The sequence below is a fragment of the Ranitomeya imitator genome, chromosome 2 (assembly GCF_032444005.1).
Source record: "Ranitomeya imitator isolate aRanImi1 chromosome 2, aRanImi1.pri, whole genome shotgun sequence".
NCBI classification, from domain to species: Eukaryota; Metazoa; Chordata; class Amphibia; order Anura; family Dendrobatidae; genus Ranitomeya; species Ranitomeya imitator.
In genome coordinates, this window is record NC_091283.1 from 271896114 (window position 1) to 271920956 (window position 24843).

A 24843-nucleotide genomic window follows, 5' to 3' on the forward strand; every position below is an offset into this window, starting at 1 on the left:
TAAGTTCCTTAAGGGATCTAGTTTCCAAAATGGTGTCACTTGTGGGGGGTTTCCACTGTTTAGGCACATCAGGGGCTCTCCAAACGCGACATGAAAAAAGTAAAACGGCGCTCCTTCACTTCCAAGCTCTGCGGTGCGCCCAAACAGTGGTTTACCCTCACATATGGGGTATCGACGTATTCAGGAGAAATCGCACAACAACTTTTGTGGTCTAATTTCTCCTGTTACCCTTGTAAAAATAAGAATTTGTGGGCGAAAAATCATTTTTGTGTAAACAAATGCGATTTTTTATTTTCACGGCTCTACGTTATAAACTTCTGTGAAGCTCTTGGGGGTTCAAAGTGCTCACCACACATCTAGATAAGTTCCTTAAGGGGTCTAGTTTACAAAATTGTGTCACTTGTGGGGGGTTTCCACTGTTTAGGCACATCAGGGGCTCTCTAAACGTGACATGGCGTCCAATCTCAATTCCAGCCAATTCTGCATTGAAAAAGTCAAACGGCGCTCCTTCACTTCCAAGTTCTGCGGTGCGCCCAAACAGTGGTTTACCCCCACATATGGGGTATTGGCGTATTCAGGAGAAATTGCATAACAAAATTTATGGTTACATTTCTGTTTTTACACTTGTGAAAATAAAAAAATGGTTCTGAATTAAAATGTTTGCAAAAAAAAGTTAAATGTTCATTTTTTCCTTCCACATTGTTTCAGTTCCTGTGAAGCACGTAAAGGGTTAATAAACTTCTTGAATGTGGTTTTGGGAACCTTGAGGGGTGTTGTTTTTAGAATGGTGTCACACTTCGTTATTTTCTATCATATAGACCCCTCAAAATGACTTCAAATGTGATGTGGTCCCTAAAAAAAAAAGGTGTTGTAAAAATGAGAAATTGCTGGTCAACTTTTAACCCTTATAACTCCCTAACAAAAAAAAATTTTGTTTCCAAAATTGTGCTGATGTAAAGTAGACATGTGGGAAATGTTATTTATTAACTATTTTTTGTGACATATGTCTCTGATTTAAGGGCATAAAAATACAAAGTTTGAAAATTGCAAAATTTTAAAAATTTTCGCCATATTTCCGTTTTTTTCATAAATAATCGCAAGTAATATCGAAGAAATGTTACCACTAACATGAAGTACAATATGTCACGAAAAAACAGTCTCAGAATCAGCGGGATCCGTTGAAGCGTTCCAGAGTTATAACCTCATAAAGTGACAGTGGTCAGAATTGCAAAAATTGGCTCGGTCATTAAGTACCAAATTGGCTCTGTCACTAAGGGGTTAAACCAAAGAAGCTGCGTGGGAGAACTTTAGGTGGTAGCATAGCACAAAAAGTGAAGGTGTGAGAAAATTATGCGGTGGTGTAGATCAAAGAGGGAGGGCCAGAGAACTTTAAATGGGGGTGTAAATCAAAGAGAAAATTAGGCACGGGCATTAACCAGCGATGGCAGGTGGGACAACTGCAGGAAGGGGAATAAGCCAAAGTGAGAGGGCATGAGAACTTTAGCAGAACATAAACCAAAGAAGTAAAGCAAGAAAATTTCAGGTTGGGGGTAAACCATAGGAGGGGGAAGTGATAACTTAAAGTGCGGGCATAGATCAAAGTGTGAAAGTGAGGTGGGTCAGACCAAAGGGAGAGGGCAGGAGAACGTCAAATGGAAGTCAGACTGAAGAGGGAGGGCAGGAGATCTTTAGATGGGTAGTACACCAAAGAAGGGCGACGTGACAACCTAAAGTGTGAGCATAGACCAAAGAGGGAAGGCAAGACGGGTCAGATCAAAGGGAGAGGGCAGGAGAACTTCAAGTGGAAGTCAGACTAATGAGGGAGGACAGGAAAACTTTAGGTGAGTAGTACACCAAAGAAGGGGAATGTAACAACTAACAGTGGGGACATAGTCCAAAGAGGGAGGGCAGGAAAAGTTTAAGTGGGAATAAGAGAAAAGAGGGAGGGCCGTAGAACTTTAGGAGCAGGCGTAGACTAAAGAGGGTGGGCCAGAAAACTTTAGGAGGAGACGTAGGCCAAAGAGGGTAGGCCATTGAACTTTAGGAGAAGACATAGACCAAAGAGAGAGTGCCGGAGAACTTTAGGAGGAGGCATAGACCAAAGAGGGAGGGCAAGAGAACTTTAGGAGGAGGTATAGACCAAAGATGGAGGGCATGAGAACTTTAGGAGAAGGCGTAGACCAAAGAGGAAGGGCAAGAGAACTTTCGGTGAAGTCGTAGACCAAAGAGGGTGGGCAGGAGAACATTAGGAGAAGGCGTAATCCAAAGAAGATGGGCAGGAGAACATTAGGAGAAGGCTTAATCCAAAGAGGGGGGCAGGAAAACTTAAATTGGGGGTGTAATACAAAGACTGAGAGCACAAGAATTTTACATGGTAGTGTAAACCAACGAGAGTGGGCATGAGAATTTTAAGTGAGGGTCAGTTCAAAAAAGGAAGGAGGACTTTAGGCAGGGGCTTAAACCAAAGTGGAAGGGTGAAGTGATAAACTGTTCCCTAACCCAACTGCACTGTACCAAATTGTGCAAGAAAGAGTTAACATCATAAGAGCTGCTCTTGAGCATGACCAGAGCACTTGTGACCCTCGTCCTTTTCCTGCCTTTGCCCCTAGGGAATTGTGTATTTGATCCTAAAACAGCTTGGCCTTGGAAGTGTTGATGCAGTGACATTAAGCAGTGGCGTCCTCCTCAGGCCGAACTAATGCAAGTATGCCAAGATATGGCCGCGCTCCAGCACAGAGATAGTGACGGGGCAAAAGGGTTAGGCCTGCAATACAATCAGAGCAGAATTTGGCACCAGGGGCAACCACCCCTTTACCCCTTTCCTCCCCCATCCTTACATGTGCTCATGCTATGAATCTGCTCTCCACCACACCAGAAAGCGTTGGCATCCCTGGTCCATCACATCTCAGTCACTTGACCTCTATATTTGGGATTTGTAGTCCTACGATGGCCGCCTATTACCCCTGTATTGATAGGTTATAGAAAGGGTTAAGATGCTGTCAGATGTGTGGTCCAGTTGTCTGGTACCCACAGTCACCCGTCTGGCTGCCGGACAGGATCAGGCTGTTCACCGTGTGACTTTCTTATTTATCTTGAAGTCAAAATGTTAGGGAACATTCGGGAACACTCAGCAACTGTATCACTGCCGATTTAAGCAATCTGGATCCACACGTCTAGCGTGGGCGGTCTGACTACCTCTCATGTGCTGAAAGGTCCACAAGTCATAGTTAAAGTATCTAAAACTTTATCCACTATAGTCATGTCAATGATGAAGTCCAAATTCCCCCCTATCGTGACAGTACTATAGATGAAATATGAAAGTCAGGATGGGTGAGAAAGATGGATTTAGAGGCTAAGGCTACTTCTCTTATGCTTTGAGGCTACTTCTCTTATCCTGGAAATAAAGGACAAGTTGATGAATTACATCCATGGACACATTCTGATGTCTATTGGTCAACTTAGAAGATTTTTAATGGACCACGTGACCTCATCTCTCCATGTCCCATCCCCCGAGTAGTGATGACCAACTCATCCCTCCTCTGAGGACCATCGGTCAGCTAAAACCATAATTCTTTTAGAGGCCAAGGTCAACCCAAGCTAGCTAAAACTCTAGAACAACAGGTTGGGTGGAAGGGGTTGAGGCTGCATCTCTGATCCTGAAAACAATGGGCAAGTTGGTGTGTTTCGTCCATGGACACATTCTGATGTCTATCTATCAGCTGTCAAGACAACAAAGTGTGTCTTGGACCATGAGACCTCATTACTCAATGTCCCACCTTCGATTAGCGGTGACCACTCATCAACCCTCCCCTGAGGAGCCATGAACAGAATAATCCATCACTCTCTTAGTGATCAAGTGGCCAAAGTCATCCAAAGGAGGGTAAATCCCCAGAACCTATTGCTAAAGTAATGAACACCTAGTGAAACCTAACATCATGCCTTAGAATTATACAAGACTCTCAGCAATCGAAGGCCACACCACTGCATACTTGAGGAACAGATCTGCTAATGAAGACCTGCGTTCTCGCACTGCCTGGGTGGGAATGACTAACAGTAGATCTGCACTCCTTACAGACTATTATCTTTTACTAAATGATGGGAGTTTACATCCAATAACTGCCGAGGGAGCAACATTGGCTTCCAGTCAACATGGAAGTCACATTAGGTCATCAAAAAATCAGCAAGAAATGTTCAATATTTGGACTGTCTGTAGGATTTCATGCAGACATTCTTCTCCACCGCTTCGGAATGAGAAACAGCAGTTAGGTCAAGAAATTGATAGTGCGGCTGTAGATATAGGTCAATGTCAGGTTATAGAAGTGTCTCTCTGAGCCTTGGAAGGTGGGAGGATTCCTGGAAGATCTAAAATTAAACAAATACAAAAAAGTCTGTAAATTCTCCTAGTAATATTGTAGTTTATGAAAGTCTAGTGATAAGGATATGTCTACCGATGAGCCCCCAGTGAATCCCTGAATCTGAAGATTCCACGGTTCAGCCTCAACTCCATCCATTAAGACATGCCTGAAGAGAACATCCATGGGTTCCACCAACCTCAAATGAAAAGGATCACCATTGACCGAGACCCTTGGAATACAGAAATTTGAAAGAAAGACCTCCTATCCTACCTCTGGAACCATATGGTAGCCACCTATAGGAGTTTTGGCCATGCACGTGAACGGCTCCACCCAAAAGTCTATAGCAATAATGTAGAAAAATGTCTCAACAAGTACAGTAGTGAAATCTCCATATGTATGGTCATCTCTTGACCGGATATAGTTGGATCCAAATATACCATCGTGGACTCCAGTTTTCTTGAAAGTTAAGAGTTCCGCAAGTAAACGGTGGATATACTGGCCATATTGTCAGGGGTATATCTAGAATATTCTGGGTGGGGTAAATAGGATTTTAAGGATTGGCTTTTGCTGAAGGTCCCTGGATTATCTAGGTGGAGGAACCACCAGGTCACCTGCCCATTTTGCCCTCTTTATATTCCAGCCCTCGTTTTTTCCATACCTACTAATTTGTGTTACTACTGTTGGGTATGTGTTTTCCATTATTACATCCTCCAGCCCCCTGTCCTTTGTTTTGAGTAGCTTCATAATATCCATATGTAACACAAAGGAGGATATCCGCACTGAAGACTTGTCCCCTGGACTTCATACCCCAAAAACCATAAAAATCCACCAAGGGTATATAAAAATACCAATGCTTCCCCCTTGGCTTTAAGTCGGTGCAGGAAGTGGAAAAAAATTGCTTCTAACAATAGAAAGGATGGAACATTTTATCCATGGTCCTATTTACAAGCCAGAAAATCAGCCGTGCAGTCGTGAGTCGTGTGGCTGGCGAGCGTTCTTACAAACAATTCACTGAGTGCACTGTATTCAAAACAGACAAAACCACAGCATGAGCTGGAGACGGGCCAGGCGTGGATCCTTTCCCTTAAAGCTACATTGTCTACTCTCCTTGTACAAGCTAAAAAAAATATCGATTTTCAGTTGGGTGGGAAGAAGACAACCCAATATGGATGAGGTGGTTGAAATATATCCAGATCAAAACTTCATACAGAAGGTTGAAGAATCCATAAGGAACTCCTAAAGTTGAGTTGCCTCTTCCAAACTCAAGAACTCCATGAGATTTAGATATTTTGGCTCCTCAACCCTGATCCCCTGACAATTTATTTGTACCTATCCTGGAATAGGGTCAGAGTTTTTCAGCCTAACGTATCTTAGAAGAAACTTTTTTCTTTATGTCAAGTCCTCCACTGGGGGTGCACAGAGGTTGTCATACCTGGACTCTGGTACCTGAGATGGCTTCTGCTGCAGAATAATTCACTAGTGTTATATACGGCACATGTTAGGTGATGATCAAGCTATAGACTTTACTTTGGAGCCCATGAACTTCCACATGTCTTGGAACATGAAAGAGACAAAGGCTTCAAAGCTTCTCAATGGGTAGTACAAAAATATGGGCACATTCCATTCCTGTGTAGCAGGTCCTCAGGCTTACCTTGTGGAATGATCACCACAAGCTGGTCCACTAGCCAGTTGTATAAACTATTGGTTTTTTTACTATCTTAGAAGAAACTGAGCAAAATTATGGAGGAAGGATGGAGATCTTGTGTAATTACCGGGACACACCAAAACTACTATTTCAGAAGAAGTGAATCAACGTCACAACTAATGGTTGGATTTAAATCCTAAAAATTTCCTTAACAAAAAACTTAAAATTGGGGACTACCTAAATCTGAAATCCTAAAAACTGGGGTCATTCTGTAGGTGCTTCCCATAAGTTGAATGTAGACGGTCCTAGCTACAAAGCCTTGCATTTATGATTTTCCTAAAGCTTTGTAACCCTTTCGTCTAGAAGGTCAAGAAGTCTAATAACAATATTATGCATTTCAGCTATATGCGATCCCTTGGACCCCAAAAAAGAATTTTCACCAAGGGCAATGACAAGGGTTAAAATATATTCCTCGAATGTTGTACTAATGGGACTGGGTCTGTTTTTTTCAAGCTACTGCCATAACTCCACGTCTGCTTTTTTTTTGGGACTTGGACGATCTTCGTGGAGATTGAGATTTTCCACAACACTGCTCTTTGGATGACTTAAAACTATTTTCTACTTCTTTTTTTCAAAGGATTCTCATTAATTTTCCTCTTCACACTCAAACAGAGTAACAGCAGCAATTATCCAATTGTGACAAAGTGACCGGAGACACAGAGATGAAGAACACGGCTGATACAGTTGTTATTGCTCTTAAGCTATAAGCATGGAGACAACAATGGTTCACTCCACTGCACAGTGAACATTTATCCATTGATTGGTCACCGGGGTCCAACAGATTTTTTTAAACCCCGATAGCCTGATTTTTTTCTTGTTTTGCTCCTTCAGATTGTTGAATAGTTTTCAAGATTGACCTCTTGGTTTGCACCCCTTTCCAGTCTTCTGGCTCTTCTGGCTACATTTTTCTTTGCTTTCTGTTCCTCTGGTGATGACCTCTGTCCCATCTTCTCTTTGTCTTTTTCTCATGTTTGCTCTCCTGGAGATGACTTCTGTCCTAACTTCTGGTTACATTTTTCTATTGCGTTTGCCCTCCTCATGATGACCCCGTCCCATATTCTGGCTATGAATTTCTCTCCTATTTGCTCTCCCGGTGATGCCCCCTGTCCCGTTTTTTGGTTGTGCATTGGTCTCTTGTTTGTTCTCCTGTTGATTATCCCTGTCCCATCTTCTGGTTCCAGCTTTCTCTCCTGTTTGCTTCCCTGACGATTACCCCTGTACCGTCTTCCTGTTATGTCTTTCTCTCCTGAAGTCTTTTTCTCGTATTTGTTCTCCTGGTGATGACCTCTGTCTTGTCTTTTGGATATGTCTTTTTCTCCTGTTTGCTCTCCTGGTGATGACCTCTGTCCCATCTTCTGGTTTTGTTTTTCTCTCCTATTTGCTCTACCGGTGATGACCCCTGTCCCGTCTTATAGTTACTTTTTTTCTCTCCTATTTTCTCTCCTGATAATGACTCCTGTCCCATCTGCTGGATATTTTTTTCTCTCCTATTTGATCTCCCGGTGATGACCACTGTCCTGTCTTATGGTTGTTTTTTCTCTCCTGTTTTTTCTCCTATTTGCTCTCCCGGTGATGACCCCTTTCCCATCTTCTGATTATGTTTTTCTCTCCTATTTGCTCTCCCGGTGATGACCCCTGTCCCATCTTCTGAGTATGCTTTTCTCTCCTATTTGCTCTCCCGATGATGACCCCTGTCCCATCTTCTGAGTATGTTTTTCTCTCCTATTTGCTCTCCCGGTGATGACCCCTGTCCCATCTTCTGATTATGTTTTTCTCTCCTATTTGCTCTCCCGGTGATGACCCCTGTCCCATCTTCTGAGTATGTTTTTCTCTCCTATTTGCTCTCCCGGTGATGACCCCTGTCCCATCTTCTGAGTATGTTTTTCTCTCCTATTTGCTCTCCCGGTGATGACCCCTGTCCCATCTTCTGATTATGTTTTTCTCTCCTATTTGGTCTCCTGGTGATGACCCCTGTCCCATCTTCTGATTATGTTTTTCTCTCCTATTTGCTCTCCCAGTGATGACCCCTGTCGCATCTTCTGAGTATGTTTTTCTCTCCCATTTGCTCTCCCGGTGATGACCCCTGTCCCATCTTCTGAGTATGTTTATCTCTCCTATTTGCTCTCCCAGTGATGACCCCTGTCCCATCTTCTAATTATGTTTTTCTCTCCTATTTGCTCTCCTGGTGATGACCCCGTCCCATCTTCTGAGTATGTTTTTCTCTCCTATTTGCTCTCCCGGTGATGACCCCTGTCCCATCTTCTGATTATGTTTTTCTCTCCTATTTGCTCTCCCAGTGATGACCCCTGTCCCATCTTCTCTTTGTCTTTTTCTCATGTTTGCTCCCCTGGAGATAACCTCTGTCCTAACTTCTGGTTACATTTTTCTATTGCGTTTGCCCTCCTCATGATGACCCCGTCCCATATTCTGGCTATGAATTTCTCTCCTATTTCCTCTCCCGGTGATGCCCCCTGTCCCGTTTTTTGGTTGTGCATTGGTCTCTTGTTTGTTCTCCTGTTGATTATCCCTGTCCCATCTTCTGGTCCCAGCTTTCTCTCCTGTTTGCTTCCCTGACGATTACCCCTGTACCGTCTTCCTGTTATGTCTTTCTCTCCTGAAGTCTTTTTCTCGTATTTGTTCTCCTGGTGATGACCTCTGTCTTGTCTTTTGGATATGTCTTTTTCTCCTGTTTGCTCTCCTGGTGATTACCTCTGTCCCATTTTCTGGTTTTGTTTTTCTCTCCTATTTGCTCTACCGGTGATGACCCCTGTTCCATCTTCTGGTTATGTTTTTCTCTCCTACTTCATCTCCCGGTGATGACCCCTGTCCTGTCTTATAGTTATTTTTTTTCTCTCCTATTTTCTCTCCTGATAATGACTCCTGTCCCATCTTCTGGATATTTTTTTCTCTCCTATTTGATCTCCCGGTGATGATCACTGTCCTGTCTTATGGTTGTTTTTCTCTCCAATTTGATCTCCTGGTGATGACCACTGTCCTGTCTTATGGTTGTTTTTTCTCTCCTGTTTTTTCTCCTATTTGCTCTCACGGTGATGACCCCTTTCCCATCTTCTGGTTATGTTTTTCTCTCCTACTTCATCTCCCGGTGATGACCCCTGTCCCGTCTTATAGTTATTTTTTTTCTCTCCTATTTTCTCTCCTGATAATGACTCCTGTCCCATCTTCTGGATATTTTTTTCTCTCCTATTTGCTCTCCCGGTGATGACCCCTGTCCCATCTTCTGAGTATGTTTTTATCTCCTATTTGCTCTCCCGGTGATGACCCCTATCCCATCTTCTGAGTATGTTTTTCTCTCCTATTTGCTCTCCCGGTGATGACCCCTGTCCCATCTTCTGAGTATGTTTTTCTCCTATTTGCTCTCCCGGTGATGACCCCTGTCCCATCTTCTGATTATGTTTTTCTCTCCTATTTGCTCTCCCTGTGATGACTCCTGTCCCATCTTCTGATTATGTTTTTCTCTCCTATTTGCTCTCCCGGTGATGACCCCTGTCCCATCTTCTGAGTATGTTTTTCTCTCCTATTTGCTCTCCCGGTGATGACCCCTGTTCCATCTTCTGAGTATGTTTTTCTCTCCTATTTGCTCTCCCGGTGATGACCCCTGTCCCATCTTCTGATTATGTTTTTCTCTCCTATTTGCTCTCCTGGTGATGACCCTTGTCCCATCTTCTGATTATGTTTTTCTCTCCTATTTGCTCTACTGGTGATGACCCCTGTCCCATATTCGGAGTATGTTTTTCTCTCCTATTTGCTCTCCCGGTGATGACCCCCATACCATCTTTCAGTTAGGTTTTTCTCTCCTTTTTGATCTCTTGGTGATGACCCCTGTCCCATCTTCTGAGTATGTTTTTCTCTCCTATTTGCTCTCCCGGTGATGACCCCTGTCCCATCTTCTGAGTATGTTTTTCTCTCCTATTTGCTCTCCCGGTGATGACCCCTGTCCCATCTTCTGATTATGTTTTTCTCTCCTATTTGCTCTCCCAGTGATGACCCCTGTCCCATCTTCTGATTATGTTTTTCTCTCCTATTTGCTCTCCCGGTGATGAACTGTTATGACCTGGTGGTTAGGAGCACCCGGCACGACCTGATAGTTAAACTCACACAGGACAAGCTCTGGGATGTGGGAGCTCTACTGACCGCAGGCCCTAATCCTATCACAACAACTAGAAATAGCCATGGAGCGTTCCTGACTCTCCCTAGACGCCTCTTCACAGCCTAAGAGCTAGCTAGCCCTAGAGATAGAAAATAAAGCCTACCTTGCCTCAGAGAAATTCCCCAAAGGAAAAGGCAGCCCCCCACATATATTGACTGTGAGTAAAGATGAAAGTCACAAACGCAGAAATGAAACAGGTTTCAGCAAAGGGAGGCCAGACTTACTAAACAGACAGAGGATAGGAAAGGTATCTTTGCGGTCAGCACAAAAACTGCAAAAGACCACGCAGAGTGTGCAAAAAGACCTCCGCACCGACTAACGGTGCAGAGATGCCACTCTGCATCCCAGAGCTTCCAGCTAGCAAGACAAAATCATGATAACCAGCTGGACAAGGAAACAATGAACAAATAATAACTATCAGGAACTTAGCTTCTGCAGGAGAAGACAGGTCACCAGAAAGATCCAAGAGCGAACTGAACCAATGCAGGAACATTGACAGCTGGCATGGAGTAACGATCTGAGTGGAGTTAAATAGAGCAGCCAACCAAAGGATAAACCATGTCACCTGTGTAAGGAACCTCAGAAGCAGCAGCTTCACTCACAGCCACCAGAGGGAGTCCATGGACAGAACTCGCCGAAGTACCATTCACGACCACAGGAGGGAGTTCGACAACAGAATTCACAACAGTACCCCCCCCTTGAGGAGGGGTCACTGAACCCTCACCAGAGCCCCCAGGCCGATCAGGATGAGCCAAATGAAAGGCACGAACTAGATCAGCAGCATGAACATCAGAGGCAAAAACCCAGGAATTATCTTCCTGACCATAACCCTTCCACTTGACCAGGTACTGGAGTTTCCGTCTCGAAACACGAGAATCCAAAATCTTACTCCAACTCCCCCTCGACCAACACCGGGGCAGGAGGATCAACGGAGGGAACCATAGGCGCCACGTATCTCCGCAACAACGACCTATGGAACACATTATGGATGGCAAAAGAAGCTGGAAGGTCCAAACGAAATGACACAGGATTAAGAACTTCAGAAATCTTATATGGCCCAATGAAACGAGGCTTAAACTTAGGAGAGGAAACCTTCATAGGAACATGACGAGATGACAACCAAACCAAATCCCCAACACGAAGTCGGGGACCAACACAGCGCCGGCGGTTAGCGAAACATTGAGCCTTCTCCTGGGACAATGTCAAATTGTCCACAACATGAGTCCAAATCTGCTGCAACCTGTCCACCACCGTATCCACACCAGGACAGTCCGAAGGCTCAACCTGCCCTGAAGAGAAACGAGGATGGAAACCAGAATCACAGAAAAAAGGAGAAACTAAAGTAGCCGAGCTGGCCCGATTATTAAGGGCGAACTCAGCCAAAGGCAAGAAGGACACCCAATCATCCTGATCAGCAGAAACAAAGCATCTCAGATATGTTTCCAAAGTCTGATTAGTTCGCTCGGTTTGGCCATTAGTCTGAGGATGGAAAGCCGAAGAAAAAGACAAATCAATGCCCATCTTAGCACAAAAGGACCGCCAAAACCTCGAAACAAACTGGGAACCTCTGTCCGAGACGATGTTCTCTGGAAAGCCATGCAAACGAACCACATGCTGGAAAAACAATGGCACCAAATCAGAGGAGGAAGGCAATTTAGACAAGGGTACCAAATGGACCATCTTAGAGAAGCGATCACAAACCACCCAAATGACCGACATCCTTTGAGAAACAGGGAGATCAGAAATAAAATCCATGGAAATATGCGTCCAGGGCCTCTTCGGGACCGGCAAGGGCAAAAGCAACCCACTGGCACGAGAACAGCAGGGCTTAGGCCGAGCACAAGTCCCACAGGACTGCACAAAAGAACGCACATCCTGTGACAAAGAAGGCCACCAAAAGGATCTAGCCACCAAATCTCTGGTACCAAAGATTCCAGGATGACCAGCCAACACCGAACAATGAACCTCAGAGATAACTCTACTAGTCCATCTTTCAGGGACAAACAGTCTCTCCGCTGGACAACGGTCAGGTCTATCAGCCTGAAAGTTCTGCAGCACGCGCCGCAAATCAGGGGAGATGGCAGACAAAATTACCCCCTCTTTAAGAATACCCGCCGGCTCCGGAACACCCGGAGAGTCAGGCACAAAACTCCTAGAAAGGGCATCAGCCTTCACATTCTTAGATCCCGGAAGGTATGAAACCACAAAATCAAAACGGGAGAAAAAGAGCGACCATCGAGCCTGTCTAGGATTCAACCGTTTGGCAGACTCGGGATAAGTCAAATTCTTGTGATCCGTCAAGACCACCACGCGATGTTTAGCTCCTTCAAGCCAATGTCGAAGGCGGAATTGACAACAATGGAACATCACCATGTACCCCCTGACAACCCCAGCCGGACACAGACATAGATTTCCAATCTAACACTGGGTTATGGACCTGTAGCCATGGCAATCCCAAAATGACCACATCATGCAGATTATGCAACACCAAAAAGCGAATATCCTCCTGATGTGCAGGAGCCATGCACATGGTCAATTGAGTCCAGTACTGAGGCTTATTCTTGGCCAATGGCATAGCATCAATTCCTCTCAATGGAATAGGATACTGCAAGGGCTCCAAGAAAAAACCACAGCGCCTAGCATACTCCAAGTCCATCAAATTCAGGGCAGCGCCTGAATCCACAAATGCCATAACAGAATAGGACGACAGAGAGCAAATCAGAGTAACGGACAAAAGAAATTTAGACTGAACAGTACCAATGGTGGCAGACCTAGCGAACCGCTTAGTGCGCTTAGGACAATCGGAGATAGCATGAGTGGATTCACCACAGTAAAAACACAGCCCATTCCGACGTCTGTGTTCTTGCCGTTCAGCTCTGGTCAAAGTCCTATCACACTGCATAGGCTCAGGCCTATGCTCAGAGAATACCACCAGATGGTGCACATCATTGCGTTCACGCAAGCGCCGATCGATCTGAATGGCCAAGGACATAGACTCATTCAGATAGAAAATAAAGCCTACCTTGCCTCAGAGAAATTCCCCAAAGGAAAAGGCAGTCCCCCACATATATTGACTGTGAGTAAAGATGAAAGTCACAAACGCAGAAATGAAATAGGTTTCAGCAAAGGGAGGCCAGACTTACTAAACAGACAGAGGATAGGAAAGGTATCTTTGCGGTCAGCACAAAAACTACAAAAGACCACGCAGAGTGTGCAAAAAGACCTCCGCACCGACTAACAGTGCGGAGATGCCACTCTGCATCCCAGAGCTTCCAGCTAGCAAGACAAAATCATGATAACCAGCTGGACAAGGAAACAATGAACAAATAATAACTATCAGGAACTTAGCTTCTGCAGGAGAAGACAGGTCACCAGAAAGATCCAAGAGCGAACTGAACCAATGCAGGAACATTGACAGCTGGCATGGAGTAACGATCTGAGTGGAGTTAAATAGAGCAGCCAACCAAAGGATAAACCACGTCACCTGTGTAAGGAACCTTAGAAGCAGCAGCTTCACTCACAGCCACCAGAGGGAGTCCATGGACAGAACTCGCCGAAGTACCATTCACGACCACAGGAGGGAGTTCGACAACAGAATTCACAACAATGAACCCTGTCCCATCTTCTGATTATGTTTTTCTCTCCTATTTGCTCTCCCGGTGATGACCCCTGTCCCATCTTCTGAGTATGTTTTTCTCTCCTATTTGCTCTCCTGGTGATGACCCCTATACCATCTTTCGGTTAGGTTTTTCTCTCCTTTTTGATCTCTCGGTGATGACCCCTGTCCTATCTTCTGAGTATGTTTTTCTCTCTTATTTGCTCTCCCGGTGATGACCCCTCTCCCATCTTCTGAGTATGTTTTTCTCTCCTATTTGCTCTTCTGGTGATGACCCCTGTCCCATCTTCTGAGTATGTTTTTCTCTCCCATTTGCTCTCCCGGTGATGACCCCTGTCCCATCTTCTGAGTATGTTTTTATCTCCTATTTGCTCTCCCGATGATGACCCCTGTCCCATCTTCTGATTATGTTTTTCTCTCCTATTTGCTCTCCCGGTGATGACCCCTGTCCCATCTTCTGATTATGTTTTTCTCTCCTATTTGCTCTCCCAGTGATGACCCCTATACCATCTTTCAGTTAGTTTTTCTCTCCTTTTTGATCTCTCGGTGATGACCCCTGTCCCATCATCTGAGTATGTTTTTCTCTCCTATTTGCTCTCAGTGATGACCCCTGTCCCATCTTCTGATTATGTTTTTCTCTCCTATTTTCTCTCCCGGTGATGACCCCTGTCCCATCTTCTGGTTATGTTTTTCTCTCCTATTTTCTCTACAGGTGATGACCCCTGTCCCATCTTCTGAGCATGTTTTTCTCTCTTATTTGCTCTCCCGGTGATGACCCCTCTCCCATCTTCTGATTATGTTTTTCTCTCCTATTTGCTCTCCCGGTGATGACCCCTGTCCCATCTTCTGATTATGTTTTTCTCTCCTATTTGCTCTCCCGGTGATGACCCCTATACCATCTTTCAGTTAGTTTTTCTCTCCTTTTTGATCTCTCGGTGATGACCCCTGTCCCATCATCTGAGTATGTTTTTCTCTCCTATTTGCTCTCGGTGATGACCCCTGTCCCATCTTCTGATTATGTTTTTCTCTCCTATTTGCTCTCCCGGTGATGACCCCTGTCCCATCTTCTGGCTATGTTTTTCTCTCCTATTTTCTCTACAGGTGATGACCCCTGTCCCATCTTCTGAGTATGTTTTTCTCTCTTATTTGCTCTCCCGGTGATGACCCCTGTCCCATCTTCTGAGTATGTTTTTCTCTCCTATTTGCTCTCGGTGATGACCCCTGTTCCATCTTCTGATTATGTTTTTCTCTCCTATTTGCTCTCCCGGTGATGACCCCTGTCCCATCTTCTGATTATGTTTTTCTCTCCTATTTGCTCTCCCGGTGATGTCCCCTATACCATCTTTCAGTTTGTTTTTCTCTCCTTTTTGATCTCTCGGTGATGACCCCTGTCCCATCTTCTGAGTATGTTTTTCTCTCTTATTTGCTCTCCCGGTGATGACCCCTCTCCCATCTTCTGAGTATGTTTTTCTCTCCTATTTGCTCTCCTGGTGATGACCCCTGTCCCATCTTCTGAGTATGTTTTTCTCTCCCATTTGCTCTCCCGGTGATGACCCCTGTCCCATCTTCTGAGTATGTTTTTCTCTCCTATTTGCTCTCGGTGATGACCCCTGTTCCATCTTCTGATTATGTTTTTCTCTCCTATTTGCTCTCCCGGTGATGACCCCTGTCCCATCTTCTGGTTATGTTTTTCTCTCCTATTTGCTCTACAGGTGATGACCCCTGTCCCATCTTCTGATTATGTTTTTCTCTCCTATTTGCTCTCCCGGTGATGACCCCTGTCCCATCTTCTGATTATGTTTTTCTCTCCTATTTGCTCTCCCGGTGATGACCCCTGTCCCATCTTCTGGTTATGTTTTTCACTCCTATTTGCTCTCTCGGTGATGACCCCTGTACCCTCTTTCGGTTAGGTTTTTCTCTCCTTTTTGATCTCTCGGTGATGACACCACCTGTATCACAATTGAAACATTTTCGATTCAAATCAAATTTGTGTTGAGTTTTTAGGAATATGTTAAACTCAGCGAATTCAAACAATTTTCAAATTATTTTTGGGGTAAATTGCCTGAAATGGCAACCACCATTTTATACATTCCAGAAAAAGACACCAGTGAAAGAAAGACCACGTGACCTGTCCAGGAGGGCCAACGAGCAGTATAAAAGAAGAAGCAGGAAATACAGATGCTATTTTCAGGTGAGTCTGGATAGTTCGAGAATGTCACACCTCACAGCTTAGCTATAGGGATAAGGAAAGACAGTGATAAAACTGTAGTTTCATGCACCGATAGTGTGTGACAGCACAGCAGAGAAGAACAACTACTGTGTTTACCCAAAGCCATACAGATATAGAGAGACAGCCATAAAACACTGAACAAACTGCACCAATAGTGTGTGATAGTGTGTGGCAGAACAGCAGAGAAGAGCAGTCACCATCTAGTTACCCATAGCCATAGAGATAGGGATAGAAAGCCATAAACACTGAAGAAACTGTACCGATAGTGTATAACAACACAGCAGAGAACAATCACCATCCAGTTACCCAAAGCCAAAAACACAGCAAAAGAAAGTCATAAAACACTGAAGAAACTGTACCGATAATGTGTGACAGGACAGCAGAGAAGAACAATCACCATTCAGTTACCCACAGCCATAGAAATAGGGATAGAAAGGCATAAACACTGAAGAAACTGTACCGATATTGTGTGACAGCACAGCAGAACACAATTACCATCCAGTTACCCATAGCCATAGTGATAGGGATATAAAGCCATAAACACTGAAGAAACTGTATTGATTTTGTGTAACAGCACAGCAGAGAAGAACAATCACCATCCAGTTACCCACACCCATACAGATAGGGATAGAAAGCCATAAACACTGAAGAAAGTATACTGATAGTGTGTGACAGCGCAGCAGAGAAGAATTGTTACCATCCAGTTACCCATAGCCATAGAGATAGGGATAGAAAGACATAAACACTGAACAAACTGTACGGATAGTGTGTGACAGCACAGCAGAGAAGAACAATCACCATCCAGTTACCCATAGCCATAGAGATAGGGATATAAAGCCATAAACACTGAAGAAACTGTACTGATAGTGTGTGATAGTGCAGCAGAGAAGAGCAATCACCATCCAGTTACCCATAGCCATAGAGATAGGGATAGAAAGCCATAAACACTGAATAAACTGTACTGATAGTGTGTGACAGCACAGCAGAGAAGAACAGTCACCATCTAGTTACCCATAGTCATAGAAATAGGGATAGAAAGCCATAAACACTCATGTATGTACAGCACCATGGAGTCAATGGTGCTATATAAATAAATAATAATAATAAACACTGAAAAAACTGTACCGATACTGTGTGACAGCACAGCAGAGAAGAACAATCACCATCCAGTTACCAATTACCAGTTTGTAAGAAAACACAATGGACAGTGGTGGAAAGTAGAACAACACTAGAAGACGACACTGAGCCTCCTCCGAGTTACAGATCTTCCAGGGTCCATTTATTTTATATTTTATATAAAGGAAAATATAAACATTTGGGGGATTATTGAAGAAAGACGACCACGTGAGACGGAGCAGCTGATGGAGGACGTGGTGTCCGCATCCTGTGGTCAGACCACATGAACACACAGAGATGTATTATAAATGTCACCAGCTTGGTGCTCCAGGGTATGGAGCATGGAGACTCTGGGGGGATTTTAGTCTATCACTGAGTAATACCGCCAAATGTCCTCCTGCCGCGTTACTGAGTTTTCTGCTCTATGGGAGCGTGGAGCTGGGATGTTGGAGGTCTTCATTCACTTAACCCCTGAGGTTTGGCGGTATTATTTATGCACTGTACAGCACTGGTATACCCATCTATGTGAAGCTGTTCTCTGGTCACTGCATGCTGCGCACTGTATGGCGGCATTTATTTACCCATCAATTGGTGGCTCAGGTCGACGATGTTATAAGTGAACCTCAATATATTGTCCTTGTTTTTCAGGACAGGAGGAAGTGATTCCGCCAGGAAAATGGGGGATTCGGGGCTTGTCAAAGGCAAATGCATTGTGTGTTTACACGGAAGGGTTCTGTGCAAGCTCTGAGCCGTAATGTTTATCATGGCGATAATCCTACATGGCATTAATTGGAGGGACTGGCGAGTGCGCAGCGAGGAATGCAGTAGCTGCAGGACTGTATGTATAATACCGCCTGAGCTCTGTCGCAGGAGCGTACATTACTACACTGTAATTATGGCCATTCATTATGATCAGTTATCACTTTATCCTATAGGCTCAGGTTATAGTCAAGTCACATCCAAAGCAGCAAACTATAGCAGTTATATAGGGGGTAGCATTATAGAAGATATATTCCTATACATAGAGGGCAGTATTATAGTAGTTATATTCTTGTACATAGGGGCAGTATTATAGTAGTTATATTCTTGTACATAGGGGGCAGTATTATAGTAGTTATATTCTTGTACATAGGGGCAGTATTATAGTAGTTATATTCTTGTACATAGGAGCAGTATTATAGTAGTTATATTCTTGTACATAGGAGCAGTATTATAGTAGTTATATTCTTGTACATAGGAGCAGTATTATAGTAGTTATATTCTTGTACATAGGGAGCAGTATTATAGTAGTTATATTCTTGTACATAGGAGCAGTATTATAGTAGCTATATTCTTGTACATAGGAGCAGTATTATAGTAGATATATTCTTGTACATAGGAGCAGTATTATAGTAGTTATATTCTTGCACATAGGAGCAGTATTATAGTAGTTATATTCTTGAACATAGGAGCAGTATTATAGTAGTTATATTCTTGTACATAGGGGCAGTATTATAGTAGTTATATTCTTGTACATAGTGGCAGTATTATAGTAGTTATATTCTTGTACATAGGAGCAGTATTATAGTAGTTATATTCTTGTACATAGGAGCAGTATTATAGTAGTTATATTCTTGAACATAGGAGCAGTATTATAGTAGTTGTGTTGCACTGTAACCACTATTTGGTACTTTCATCCATGGTGATGGAAGATGATGGCACTTTGCATGGTTTCTCTGTTTCCCGCCATGCAGTCTGTATGTGGATCTTCTTCATTTTGGGAAAGGCTCGGTGTTCTGAGTTCCCTCCGATTAGCAGTGATTACGGGGCAGACTAACCTGGACCCGCGCTCAGTACACAGCTGTTGACCATCACACAATCTATTACAAGGTACAATATATTTCCTTTCCCGGCATTTGAGATTCAGATCCTGGAATCGAAAAAGAAAATCTGGAAATATTGTACAAACCGGAGAACGAGGAGGAAGGTCAGGACCGAACATGTGTACAGGGTCCTACTATGGAAGTGATGACTCCGAACTGTCCCAGTAGACTTAGATACCTTCATTCTGCAGACAGTATCACACAGGAGAGGATTAGATACACGGCTCAGCAGTCAGTATCACACAGGAGTGGATTAGATACACGGCTCAGCAGTCAGTATCACACAGGAGAGGATTAGATACACGGCTCAGCAGTCAGTATCACACAAGAGGATTTGGTACACAGCTCAGCAGTCAGTATCACACAGGAGAGGATTAGATACACAGCTCAGCAGTCAGTATCACACAGGAGAGGATTAGATACACGGCTCAGCAGTCAGTATCACACAGGAGTGGATTAGATACACGGCTCAGCAGTCAGTATCACACAGGATAGGATTAGATACACGGCACAGCAGTCAGTATCACACAGGAGAGGATTAGATACACAGCTCAGCAGTATCACACAGGAGAGGATTAGATACACGGCTCAGCAGTCATTATCACACAGGATATGATTAGATACACAGCTCAGCAGTCAGTATCACACAGGAGAGGATTAGATACACGGCTCAGCAGTATCACACAGGAGAGGATTAGATACACGGCTCAGCAGTCATCACACAGGATAGTATTAGATACACGGCTCTGCAGACAGTATCATACAGGAGAGGATTAGATACATGGCTCAGCAGTCAGTATCACACAGGAGAGGATTAGATACATGGCTCAGCAGTCAGTATCACAGGATAGGATTAGATACACAGCTCAGCAGTCAGTATCACACAGGAGAGGATTAGATACATGGCTCAGCAGTCAGTATCACACAGGATAGGATTAGATACACAGCTCAGCAGTCAGTATCACACAGGAGAGGATTAGATAGACGGCTCAGCAGACAGTATCACACAGAAGAGGATTAGATACACGGCTCAGCAGTCAGTATCACACAGAAGAGGATTAGATACACAGCTCAGCAGTCAGTATCACACAGGATAGGATTAGATACACGGCTCTGCAGACAGTATCACACAGGATAGGATTAGATACACAGCTCAGCAGTCAGTATCACACAGGAGAGGATTAGATACACGGCTCAGCAGTCAGTATCACACAGGATAGGATTAGATACACAGCTCAGCAGTCAGTATCACACAGGAGAGGATTAGATACACGGCTCAACAGTCAGTATCACACAGGAGAGGATTAGATACACGGCTCAGCAGTCAGTATCACACAGGATAGGATTAGATACACAGCTCAGCAGTCAGTATCACACAGGAGAGGATTAGATACACGGCTCAGCAGTCAGTATCACACAGGATAGGATTAGATACACAGCTCAGCAGTCAGTATCACACAGGAGAGGATTAGATACACAGCTCAGCAGTCAGTATCACACAGGAGAGGATTAGATACACGGCTCAGTAGTCAGTATCACACAGGATAGGATTAGATACATGGCTCAGTAGATAGTATCACACAGGACAGGATTAGATACATAGCTCAGCAGTCAGTATCACACAGGATAGGATTAGATACACGGCTCAGCAGACAGTATCACACCTATACCTATATAGTATTAAGGACTAAAAGGCGAAGTGTTGTTTTGCGTGACGCCATTTATTTGACAAAGGGGCATCTCTACATCCCTTTAAGGCTTCTATTGTCAGGATACGAGGGAGGCCTTTAAGGTGCAGAGATTTTGCTGCCATTGCCAGGTTTATGGCTGAGTATTTCTATTTGGACAATGAGTAATGTCTGATGTCTGACATCCAAGTATGAGCTGATCCCGTGATCGCTTCCTTATCAGCCCCATTAATCCACCACATCAGCCCCGTCAGACCCGCAAACTTCTCACATCTTGGCCCGGATCACTTTCTACCAGAATCTTCTGAACACGATGTTATTATAATCAGTGTCTGAACATCATCTTCTCTCATGTCAGTGCCGAACTCATGTCCGACAGGAGGAGAGTCTGGAGCAACCTGCACACCAGGAGATGTGACTATTGTGGGGGGTGGTGAGGCTATTGTATGGCTCATATGGCTGGCATGACTGTCATGGTGGTCTCGAGGCTGTCACTGTTATGGGGATCCAGTGGTTGACCCTGTTATGGGGTTTCTTGGCTATGACTGTCATGGTGGTCTTGTGGCTCTCACTGATATAGGAATCTAGTGGTTGACACTGTTATAGGGATCCAGCGATTGACAAGTGTTATGGGGTCGCTTGGCTATAGCTGTCATTGTGGTCCTTTTGTTATCCATTACCTTCACGTTCATGAGCAAAACTTGTGAAACTAGGTGTTAGGGGTCGAGTTCTCGCCTCTGCACAAGGGGAATCTCGAGCCATCTCCTCTGCGGTCTCCCATTCCTCTCCAGCCGCAGTGGAGCCTGCTCAGAGGAGACGTCGGTCTCAGCGTCTGGCTCAGCCTGATACTGTATGGATGGTTTCTGCTGCTTTCCCAGGCTCAGCCATTGTAGCCAGTACTGGTTAGCGGCGAGCAGACGTCTCTGGGACTATGTCATGCTTTTTCCCTTCTGAGCATGCCCAAGGTAAGACCTCTCATTGGAGGTCAGGGGTCACATGCTCAGGTACTGCTGCAGCTCCCATTGGTCCTCTAGGAAGGTCCTGAAGTTGCTCTGGTATTGTAGCAGCTTCCATTGGTCCTCTAGGAAGGTCCTGAAGCTGCTGCAGCTATAAAAGGTTTGCATGGCCGCATGGCCATGCGCTAGTATCACTTCATGTTATGAGCTTGCTAATTGTGGTCGTGCCTGTATGATTGTATTCAGGGACCCGGCTGAAATAAGCCCCTAGAATACCAGCACCTCCGGTGAGGAGTTTGTGTGATTGTATTCAGGGACCCGGCTGAAATAAGCCCCTAGAATACCGGCACCTCCGGTGAGGAGCTTGTATGATTATATTCAGGTACCCGGCTGAAATAAGCCCCTAGAATACCGGCACCTCCGGTGAGGAGTATTTGTGTGCTTCTCTGTGTGCGTGGCCACTTACTGCCATCAGCTCAGCAGTTAGCTGTGTTCCCCTGTAACGCTAACAGGGCACAGCGTGTTCTTTTCTTTGTGACTCAGTGAAGTAACTGAATTCACTTATACCGCCATATAATACCGTCATATTCTAGCAGCAGGTTGTCTCCTGCACAGTGGACCCCAGGCTGCGAACGCACCAATTATAACATCCATATTAATTCGGTGCATTCCACCAGTCCTTACATAATACTAGCGCCAGAGTCTGGCTAGAAAATGGCGGACGATCAGCGTCTACAGCGGTACATCGAGCAGCTGGAGGGTAGGTTGGCGGCTCTTGAGCGCACAACCTCAGCTGTTGATGTTACCGCAGTCGCTGTACATGCTGCTAGCGTAGCTGCAGCCAGTTTGTCCTCTGCCACCCCTGCTCCGACTTTATCCAGTCTCCCGCTACCAGACAAGTTTGCTGGTGACAGTAAGCTATGTCGAGGATTCGTGAGCCAGTGCACCATACATCTTGAGCTTCTGGCTGCAAGTTTTCCTACGGAACGGGCTAAGGTGGGATTTATCATATCCCTTTTGTCGGGCAGGGCGCTGGAATGGGCTGTGGGAGCGTGATGATCTTGTGGTGCAGAGTGCTCCTCGCTTTCTGGACACTTTGAAACAGGTCTTTTTAGGACCTCGCGTCACCCACGATACGGCGCTCCAGCTGTTGGCAATTACACAGGGTTCGTTCATGGTCAGCCAGTTCGCCGTCCAATTCTGGACTCTGGCATCAGAGCTGTAGTGGCCCGGATAAAGTCCTTATTCTGGTGTTCTGGAAAGGACTGGCAGACCATGTAAAGGACGCCATGGCCATCAGGGAGATTCCTGCCACACTGGAGGAGCTCATTACTATCTCTACCGCATCAACCTCCGTTTTAACAAGAGGAGGTTAGAGCGGACCCAGTGTAGGCAGAGGTTCCGGTTGGCTCCTACCTTCACCAGCACTCTGGAAACTCCTGTTCAGTCATCCGACGCCCATGAGGCCATGGAGGTTTCTCGAGCGGGACCTAAGTCCCGGGCCACTCGAGTACCCGTGGTTTGTAATATTTGCCAACAGTTAGGACATTATGCCAATAAATGTCCTCAGCTGTCGGGAAAACGATCGCATCTAGTAACCATTGGAGGAGGTTCACTAGACACAGCGGCATTTTCCTCCAAGTTGTCCTTTAAAGGGACAATCACTTCAGGCTCTTCCACTCTCACAGTCGAGCTTTGTGTGGACTGTGGGGCAGAGGGGAATTTTATCTCCTCTGCCTTCGCCCAATGCCACGCCATACCCCTGGTGATGCTCGCCAGGCCAGTGACTGTTCGAGTGGTAAATGAGTCAACACTGCCCACACAAATTACACATAAGTCCATCCCTTTCACATTATCTATGTCTCCTTCCCATCAGGAGATTATCTCCCTGCTTGTCCTTCCCGAGAGGATGGATGAGATTCTACTTAGGATGCCCTGGTTACGTTTTCACTCTCCTCTTATAGAGTAGTCCTCAGGGAGAATTTTGCGTTGGAGTGAATCTTGTAAGGGCAGATGTGTGAGGGAGTCCGTTCAGGTTTCCACTATAGAGATACCTGTAGATCTCACTTCCCTACCCAAGTGCTATTGGTCCTATGCAGACATGTTCTCTAAGAAGGCTGCAGAGACCCTTCGACCTCTCCGCCCATATGACTGTCGTATTGACCTCATGCTTGGAGCTGAACCTCCTCGGGGACGGGTCTATCCCCTCTCTCTCCCGGAGATGGAGGCTATGTCCCAATACATCCAGGAGAATATGGCAAGGGGGTTCATTAGGAAGTCAGTGTCACCTGCAGGGGCGGGGTTCTTCTTTGTGCAGAAGAAGAACGGAGAACTACGTCCATGCATAGATTACAGGGGTCTTAACGCCATCACCGCTAAGAATAAGTACCCGTTGCCCCTGATATCTGAGCTCTTCGATAGGCTATGGGGAGCAAGGGTATTTACCAAAGTAGACTTGCGGGGTGCTTATAACCTGATTCGCATCCGTGAGGGGGACGAATGGAAGACGGCTTTTAATACCAGGGATGGGCATTATGAAGATCTGGTGATGCCCTTTGGGCTCTGTAATGCCCCAGCCGTTTTCAAGACTTTGTGAATTACATCTTCCGGGATATACTCTCCACCTTGGTCATAATCTATCTGGATGATATACTTATCTACTCTCCAGATATTGACTCCCACCGGAGAGAAGTTCGCAAGGTCTTCGACCTCTTACGGGCAAATTCTCTTTAGGCCAAGTTGGAGAAATGTGTGTTTGAGCAGGAGTCCTTGCCTTTCCTTGGTTTTATCATCTCTGCCCAGAGATTGGCTATGGATCCTGCCAAACTACAGGCTGTGATGGACTGGCAGGAACCTCATTCTCTCAAAGCGGTGCAGCGTTTTATGGGGTTCATTAATTATTACCGTCAGTTCATTCCGCATTTCTCAACTTTGGTAGCTCCCTTGGTAGCCCTCACCAAGAAGGGAGCAAATCCCAAGTTGTGGTCGGAGGAAGTCTCCAAGGCCTTCCTCTCTATAAAATCTCATTTTGCTAGCGCTCCCATCCTACATCGCCCCGATGTAGATAAGCCGTTCATAATGGAGGTGAATCCCTCATCTGTTGGTGCTAGTGCAGTCCTCCTCCAAAAGGATGCTCAAGGTCGGAAG